At 38.0% G+C, this 9,465-nt stretch overlaps 2 non-coding genes across 2 annotated transcripts; both read right to left on the reverse strand.

Annotated features, from left to right (window-relative positions):
* Positions 1-3,159: 3,159 nt before the first annotated feature.
* LOC145677724 (5S ribosomal RNA) lies at positions 3,160-3,278 on the reverse strand. The gene has a single exon (XR_014129964.1). It is a non-coding gene; the product is annotated as a 5S ribosomal RNA (ribosomal RNA).
* A 177-nt stretch (positions 3,279-3,455) lies between these two features.
* Positions 3,456-3,574, reverse strand: LOC145677722 (5S ribosomal RNA). The gene has a single exon (XR_014129962.1). It is a non-coding gene; the product is annotated as a 5S ribosomal RNA (ribosomal RNA).
* Between the last annotated feature and the right edge of the window lie 5,891 nt (positions 3,575-9,465).

Here is a 9,465-nt window from a genome sequence, read left to right on the forward strand (position 1 = left end):
CTTGGGCTTGTATTTCTCGTGTGTGGTGAGCGAAGCAGTAACATATCGAAATGACAGGACGTGGAAAAGGAGGCAAGGGTCTTGGCAAAGGAGGTGCCAAGCGCCACCGTAAAGTTCTTCGTGACAACATCCAGGGTATCACCAAACCCGCTATTAGGCGTCTTGCTCGCCGTGGTGGTGTGAAGCGTATCTCTGGTCTCATTTATGAAGAGACCCGAGGAGTATTGAAAGTATTCCTGGAGAACGTAATCAGAGATGCTGTTACATACACAGAACACGCCAAGAGGAAGACAGTGACAGCTATGGATGTTGTGTATGCCTTGAAGAGGCAAGGAAGAACCCTGTACGGTTTCGGAGGTTAAGTTGGGGTTCCTCCTATTTTGGATATAAAATTGGCATAAACGGCTCTTTTCAGAGCCAACAAATTTATATAAAGGGAAAGATTTACTTTGTGCGATTTTCTGTTAGATTATAAGAATTCGTGTAACTACATTAAAGCCTTTTGATGCACACTAAATTACAGACGTAGAGAGATTAATTTGAGAAAATCATACGTTTTTTTTTACATTATGTACGTTCATGTATACGTATTCATATCATGTAGCAGTATTAATGCTGGAGAAGGGGTTCTGGTTGGAAATTGGCGATTTGTTGGAAGTAGCGAGCATGAGAGATGCGAAACGCAAGTCGGAATTTCTGTTCTGACAGTAGGATGTACGTATAGAGGCTTATACAACTTCTATACTGTGCTGTGAGGGGCGAATAATGCGTTAGAAACCTGAATCTTGTCCTTTATCTTGTTTACGTGGTCTTGGGTTCGATTTCTTTCTTTTGCGGTAGTGTCTATTGTGATTTACATGTAAATTAATGACACTTCGTAGCGGGTTACTAAAATAAAGAGTAATACAAATATGAGATGTAGGTTAATGCATTGTATACTTCACATTATTTACTAAAGAAAGGCAGTAGTTACAAGAAACCTAGGCTCGCTCGTTGGGCACAGTAGCAAATGAGTTCTGAGATCAGAGAATAAGAGTAGTTGCGTATTACAAACCATATACATATAACACATATCACACAAATATGAATATCGACCTTGCAAAGAATAAATCGTACTTAAGTGTGCATTTAATGTCATTACTATGTTGCAAAAGAAATTTAGGAAAGTTTTCTGATCCGCTCTGTTCATGATGTCATTGGGGCATAGTAATGAACAATAATAAATGTCGAGAACATATTGAACAGAGTAATTTCAGCCAAGCCAACGCAAGAGAGAAACATGAGTGCTTTAAGAATGTTGGAAATTCCTTTGTCTAGCATGAAGTACATGAGAATATGTGGTATGAGGTTTTCTTCCATTGCTGAGAATCTGGGCTCGACTGTCCTGTCCTCTGGGTAATATGAGCCCGATGTACGCAAATATCAAAAAAATGTAGCTAGCGACAATACAAAAGGTAATGATCTTATAATTAATAATGTAGTGGGAACTAAGCACATCGCTGTTTGGAGTATTCTAAAGTTAGTGTGACTTCCTATGGGCTTCAATTACGATCGACGACTACACATATACTAATTAATCGAATAGCAGCGAGAATTTCGAATGAAACTAAGCAACTATCTCAGACACTTTTGATGAGTCTGTATATCGAAAACAATTCATTTCAATCGTAAATCTCCTCTATAAAGGGGTTTGTGGCCCTCATAAGGGCCGATTTGTATGAGATATAGGTCTTACATTTATGCCTTCTTCTCAGTTTTCTTGGGCAGAAGTACAGCTTGAATGTTGGGCAAAACACCACCCTGAGCGATTGTAACTCCAGACAACAACTTGTTTAATTCCTCGTCGTTACGGATAGCTAACTGCAGATGACGTGGAATAATCCTAGTCTTCTTGTTGTCACGAGCAGCGTTGCCTGCCAACTCAAGAACTTCAGCTGCCAGGTATTCCATGACTGCAGCCAAATACACGGGAGCGCCAGCACCAACTCGTTCGGCATAGTTACCCTTTCGCAAAAGACGATGGATTCTGCCTACTGGGAATTGAAGGCCAGCCCTGCTGGAGCGGGACTTGCTCTTTCCCTTGACTTTTCCACCTTTGCCGCGACCAGACATTGTTCAATATTCTTTCGTAATAAGATGAGAGGAAAAATTGCGGCCTCCCATGAATCAAGTCAGTTTTGTTACTACTTCAAGCGTGCACCCGAGTGCATCAAATGAAAAGCAAGGCAGTTGGCGCGAATTGAAACACGTACTGTAATTTAAATGAAGTCGATAAATCGGCGGACACATCTAATTTTGCTGAACGAGTGAGTCATCATGCCACCAAAAACTAGCGGAAAGGCTGCAAAGAAGGCTGGTAAAGCCCAAAAGAATATCTCCAAGGGAGATAAGAAGAAGAAGAGGAGGAGGAAGGAGAGCTATGCCATTTACATCTACAAAGTTTTGAAGCAAGTGCATCCTGACACTGGCATATCTAGCAAAGCTATGAGTATCATGAACAGCTTTGTTAATGACATCTTCGAGCGTATTGCTGCTGAAGCTTCTCGTTTGGCCCATTACAATAAGCGGTCAACTATCACCAGCCGGGAAATCCAAACAGCTGTGCGCCTTCTTTTGCCTGGTGAACTTGCCAAGCACGCTGTAAGTGAGGGTACGAAGGCTGTTACCAAGTACACAAGCTCTAAGTAAAAATCTTCTTCAAGATTTTTCATTTCAAACGGTCCTTGTCAGGACCAACACATTATTCGAAAGAGTTAAATCACGAAATTTGCTTCATTCTGTTATGTAGAAACACGTTGAAATCCAATTTCTATATGCTGTTAGTAAAAAAGTAAAGCACATAGCGGAGATGTGTCGTGCTTGTATACGAAAGGCATTTACTCGCCGGAGATCTACACTTAGTCATAATAATTTACTTTTAAAAAGTGGTAATACATTCCGTGTTAAGTATAGTAGTAGGTGCACACGGATCGGAAATCAGGTTATTTTAATGTGCCGTGCAAATAAACAGGCTGTTAGTGTAAGAAATAGTGGGTATAACGCTTAGAATATCGATTAATCGCTATGAAATAATGTTGATAAATTATCTCTTGAAAGTACTATAAAATTAATGTTTCTAGTATTTTCGTACTTGAAGGATAATGAAATTTGAAAAAGAGATGCCAACAGCACCTGGTGTTCCCAGGCGGTCACCCATCCAAGTACTGACCAGGCCCGATGCTGCTTGACTTCGGTGATCGGACGAGAACCGGTATATTCAGCATGGTATGGCCGTTGGCGAATGCATATGGCTTCGAGTGAGTTATTGTAGCTACGTAGGTTTGTCGGTGAATACTCAAAAAGACCAGCGCGTGGAAAGCGTTGCTAATTGTTTTAAGTAATGCATGATTACGAAATTATCGTGGTGAACGATGTGAGAATATTCGTCTTTGTGAAAAACAAAATTAGAAAAAGTATACCAACAGCACCTGGTGTTCCCAGGCGGTCACCCATCCAAGTACTGACCAGGCCCGATGCTGCTTGACTTCGGTGATCGGACGAGAACCGGTATATTCAGCATGGTATGGCCGTTGGCAACTACCTTTTCTTCAATGTCCTGTTAAGGAAGTATGTTTTAAGTAAGAATTGACATTATTAACTATAAAGGCAAGCATATTAACGTCGTTAACATTACTTGGAATATACTAATATTCGAATAAATATTTGAATGTTCGAATGATGAGTGATTCGGATGTTCATAGTGCCACTGTGTCCTATCGAGTTTACTATCACGAACCACGTATGAAATTGTATATAAATAAATAAAAATAAATCCTTTATTAAGTATTGATTACAGGAAAAAGGCAAACTTACATTCTTTAATGTACACAATGAAATGTATGAAAGATATTTTTAAGATATGTTTCACTTACCCTTTATAACGCAAGGTAGTTTTCAGTGTAGCATTCTCTTCAGCTGCGAGATAACGTAAGGCAGATGATCATTCAGTCGTGAAGCACTAAAATGTAATATACATTTTAACTATTATCGATAAGAATTATTTACTGCAGGGATGCAAATAAAGTGAGGCAAATTAGTAAATAAAAACCGATACTGTAACTGATAATATAATTAGTTGTATCTGTATTAGTTGTATATACAGTAATCGCACGATTATCCGCGGAGTTGGATGTTGGCATAATCGCGCATAATCAGCAGTATGAGCAGAAAAGGGAAATGAAATGAAATATTTAGATTTACGTCGCATACTTATACCGGTTACGCTAAAGGAGACGGTGATGATGAGTACTGAATGAAGAAAGTGGGAGGAAACGGGAGAAACCCGAGAAAACCCATGAGCACGGTCTTTATGCACGACAAAGTTCACACGGCACGAGCTGGGATTGAATCAGGGACCCCAAGCACCGGAGGCCAAAAAACGGACAAAAAGTCTTTCGTGCAACTTTCGTTTTCGGTAAAAAGTTTACACATAATTTAGAAAGAGTAGTTTTCTGGTCTTTTTATTTCACAAGTTGGTTCATGTCTATATTTTTTACATGCATAAAAAATTTTTCAACTCCCTTGCTTATTTCCTGTTAAAGACCTCTACCTCTGATTGTATTTTTTGCACATATTCTTATTGTTTTCAGACAACATTTCTAAAAGCGTAATTTATCGTCAGCAAGAAAAGAAAAGGAAAGCCTCGGATAGTGGAATGTGTACTGTATATATATATATATATATATATATATATATATATATATATATACGTATTAGTATATAGTTTTATTTTATACGTCTCCTATTATTACACAATGTGCAGATATTGTCAAAGCGCAAGTAAATATGTATAACTCCCCGTTCTGCACTTAATAACTTGAAAGAAGTTCGGGGAAGGTAGTGTAACAGAAAGTGCAAACAGAAATGAGGGTTTAAAGGCATTTAATATTATTCCGTAGTAGTATGATTTTTTGTAAAAAAAAAAATATATATATATATATATATATATCTAAACATACATATTCAATGATATAGTAAGAGGTTAGCAGCACTGATAGAACTGCAGAAAGTACAAAACCGTTAATAAGAAAGAGAGAGAGATGGTGGCCGCTTTTGTGCTTTTCATTGGCTAATTCCGAATTGCGCGCGAATACGTACGAGATTTCTTTCTTTTTCCTCTTCGCAGCCCAGATGTTGCCAATTAGAAGTTTTTAGTACTACATTTGTATGAAAATGTTGCCTTTAAGAAATGTGGTTTGCATACAGAGAAAAGAGCAAAATGAATATTTACCTTAGTGGGCATGAAAAAAGACGAAACATTTTGCAAGATGGACACACGAACTTCCTTAATGCAGGCGTTCAGTACATTATTGTAAAGAAAAAAACACTAAAAAGAATTACTTCAATATCCCTAGCAACATTCAACAATTCATAGAGAAAAATCTTTATTTTGAGAACAATGGAAAACTATGTAATTGTAGATAACTACTAAATTTAATGATTAAGGAAAACGTTTAGGCCCGGCCCTTCAGAAAGAAAGTGCACAGAATATTCTCTCATGGAAGCAATTGCAAAATCAACATTTTGTTTGCAGTTATAATTAGAGGATCTATATACAGGGTGTTCGAAAAAGAATGTATCCTCTTGAAAGAAAATATTCTCTGGGCCCCTAATCCTTTATATACCGAAAGGAAGTTTGTATAGCATTTTTTCTTACCTTCGTTAGAAGAATTGAAAGTGACTACTATCGTGACACGGGAGATATTTAATCGATAGTCGAATTACTCACATACTCGAATGAACACGTCTCTTGTAAGGAGAGGAAAGGCTTCTGTGATCCGCTATCGCAGCTGTGTCATATCTGCAGAGAATGTTAGGACACAAACGTGATCTTTGAGAGCCTCGTGAAAAGAAGTCGCATAGTATCATGTGTGGAGACATCGGGGCCATCTGAAGAACGCTTCATCATTAGGACCAAGGGCGAGTTACGAAACACTCTGGGATATATTTATTAACATAACTTCTCGTCATTCTGCAAGTGTGGTGGAGCTCCATCCTATTGGAAAAGGAAACCTCGGGAGCCCTCTTCATGTGTAGGTATCGTTCACATCTGAAGCATGTGAAGATAGATTACTGTACTATCGTGTACCTAAAATCATTTTCTACGAATACGAACATGTCTACACTGAAGGCAGTGCAGCTCTTTTTCTCTTTTTTTTGGTCATGTATTGTAACGCGGGGCAATGCACACAATAACATGTAATGTTGTGTATCATCATAAAGGGCCAGGGCGATGATTGGATCTTGATGGACGTGGAGAACTGATAGGTGATGTGAGTGGTATTGTGATCTATGGTTGTATGTTTACTGATGAATGCATAAGGAGAGGTGAAGGGGTTGCCTTTTTTTTTATGTCGATCGGGAGGGAAGCGATTGGGAAACTTTTGACTTTGTTTTTCAACCGAATATATTGATTGAATAGGTCGCCGACAATTTTACGGGGCGTCACGTCGTTGCCTTTTTCATGTCGATCGCGAGCGAAGCGAGCGTTTTTTTTTTTTTTTTTTTTTTTTTTTTTTTTTTTTTTTTACCGACAATATGTATTGAATCGGTTGCCAACACCTTTAGGGGCGCGTCACGTCCTTCTTTCTGTGCTGATCGCGAGCGAAGCGAGCGCGAAATTTTTGACTTTTTTTTTTTTTTTTTTTTTTTTTTTTTTTACCCACAATATTTATTCAATCGGTCGCCAACACTTTTAGGGGTGCGTCACGTCCTCTTTTCTCTGCTGATCGCGAGCGAAGCGAGCGCGAAATTTTGACCTTTTTTTCTCTTTTTAATTCTTTTTTTTCTTTAAGAAAAAATATTGATTTCATAGGTCGCGAACATTTTTACGGGATGCAACATCGTTTATTTGTTTTTCCAACCGTCTTTCTGTCTTGAGCCCCCGCCAAGTTAACTTTATGGTGGACAAAAACTATGTGCGGTGGGTTACCGCGGGGTTCTCCCGTTTCCTCCCACTTTCTTCATTCCACCACCATTTCAATCATTTCTCATAATCAGCGCCTCTTTTAGCCTAAGCGGCATAACGTGGGACGTAAAACAAAGATTTCCTTTAGTTGCTTTCTGTCTTGATTACGAGCGCGAAATTTTTTACTTTTTTTTTCTTTCTTTTGATATTATTCATTTAATAGGACGGCAACACCTTTACGGGCCGCCGCGTCGTCGTTTACACTTCTTCAGCCCATATTCTTTCTGCTTGTTCGTTTTCCGGCATCTTGTTATCACCGCCCGCGGCAATGCCTATGTCTTTCATCGCTTTTTGAAGCAAATCTTTAATAAATATGCACTCTCACATTTGTACTAATATGCATACCACAGTGGATAGACTGTAACTAGGAAAGCAGAAGCCTGCATATCATATTATTTAACAGTTGAAAGTGAACTGTCATTTTAAGTTTGATTTTGATCAGATGAGTGCAGTTCAACTCGTCGACAATTGTGAAGATTCTCGAGGTTAGGGACCATCCATTTTGTGCTTTGTAATGAAAATGGCTGCAGCCAAACTTCTCTGATCTGAATGAAACTTGGCATGATGATACATCTTGACCTGCTCTACAAGTTTATTTAGTATTTTCCGTTGCGCAGGCTTTTGCTTCTCCAGGTTCTCCCATGGAACTGAGAAACGTATTCAGTCGAACTTCTGCGGTAAGTCAGTATATCATCCTGAGAAGTTTGATCGAGATAGCAGAGGTTCGACTATTCGTTTTTCAATTCCATGTGATATTACAACACGGTGAACTAAATTTATATAGAAACACTTTGATTTTGTTTTGTTTTTTGCTAGCATTAAACTGAGAAAATGTTATTCAATAGACAGAGAACACCACTCAAAGAAAAGTACATCATAAGAATATATATATGGTTGCTGTGGTTCTCGGTTTAATTTGCTAGTTAAGAAACTTGCTCTAAATAAGTACATCTTACAGGTGAAAAACTAAGCCAGGCGATAGAATTAAATATAAAGTTATACACTTTTATTTTACGTTTACTAGTGTTGGGTTACTACTGTAAAATAAGTCAGTATATATGAAAGATAACTGTATTAGGTACTATTTTCCACCGGCGGTGTATTCTTGCATAGTGTACTTAATGTTTACAAGCGGGGCGCTACTAGTATGGATGCATGACAAGTGCTATTGAAACTCGAAAACTAACTGGTTTCCACTACCCTTGCTTATACGTATACCCGCGTCGCCTTCGCTCCTGTTCACTTTGGACGCACATTCTTGCTATCGCTCAGGCCCCCAGCTTTCTCCTGTTTGGCTCCCTTAAATAGTATTCGTGCTTTTTATTGGCCACCTGGCAAAGCACTTGTAATGATTTTACACCAGTAACTCTAAAATACATGTGTATTACTTTATTTAATTCTGTCGTCTGCAGAATTTTTTTTTTTTTCGTACAAATATGCCTTTTCATGCAGAACACTGAATTTTGCCTGTAAATTTTTGAGAATATGCTGTGACGAAACTTGAGCACCGTTCTTCTTTTCTTTCTTATCACGAGTCTTCTTTAGCCTAATGAGCACAATCATCACACGATAACGACTATTCTTTTCATTTAACTTGTAAACAAGTTGAACTAATAATAATAATTGATGTACAAAGGAGAAGTGTCCTACATATTTGAGGTAAAAAATAAAATAAATATACTTCTACTTCATCCGTGTTTACAAAGTTAAATGTTATCGATTTACAAAAAATGGTCACCTATCCACACACTGACCAGGCTCGACACTGCTTGACCATACATATTAAAACATCGGTCCCACTGAATACACAAGTAGTAAGCACATTCACATAAAAATAATTAGGATTACAGTATATAAAATGCGTTAATTAAAATAGCAAATGCCTTACCTTATCACAGGCGATCCAAAGCCACTGCACATCATCTGCTACGCACACTATATTCCTCCAATATTTCACTCACTTCCTATATCACGCAACAGAAAATATTAATAAAATTCACTTAGCAACATTTTCATTTTTAATCAACAATACGTATAACAATTAAGAATAAAATTAATTGTGAGCACATTGTTATAATTAGAATACTGTTTTTATTCGTTTACAAATATGGGATTAATATAGAGCTGGCAGCAACAATATATACAACTCATCCTGTATGTATCGTAAATCCTAACTTGAGAAGACATCTCTGACGCAAACAATGAGACAAGAAATCAAATACTATATCCGACACATTTGGGGTTCAATGTTGGAAGATACCACCTTGTCGGTAGTACAAATGTAATATCCTTACAACACGCGGAACTTTTGCCAGGCATATCTAGGAATTTGGGAAGATTAATTGATATCCTTAATGTGCAATGTATGATTATGACGCATTGTTATGTACACGCAGACGGAACCAGGACAATCTATAGATGACATTTGCACTGTGTTTGGGACAATTTGTTCGCAGAAA

Source organism: Thermobia domestica, unplaced genomic scaffold (assembly GCF_964235325.1).
Source record: "Thermobia domestica unplaced genomic scaffold, izTheDome1.hap1.1 HAP1_SCAFFOLD_1280, whole genome shotgun sequence".
Classification (NCBI taxonomy): Eukaryota; Metazoa; Arthropoda; class Insecta; order Zygentoma; family Lepismatidae; genus Thermobia; species Thermobia domestica.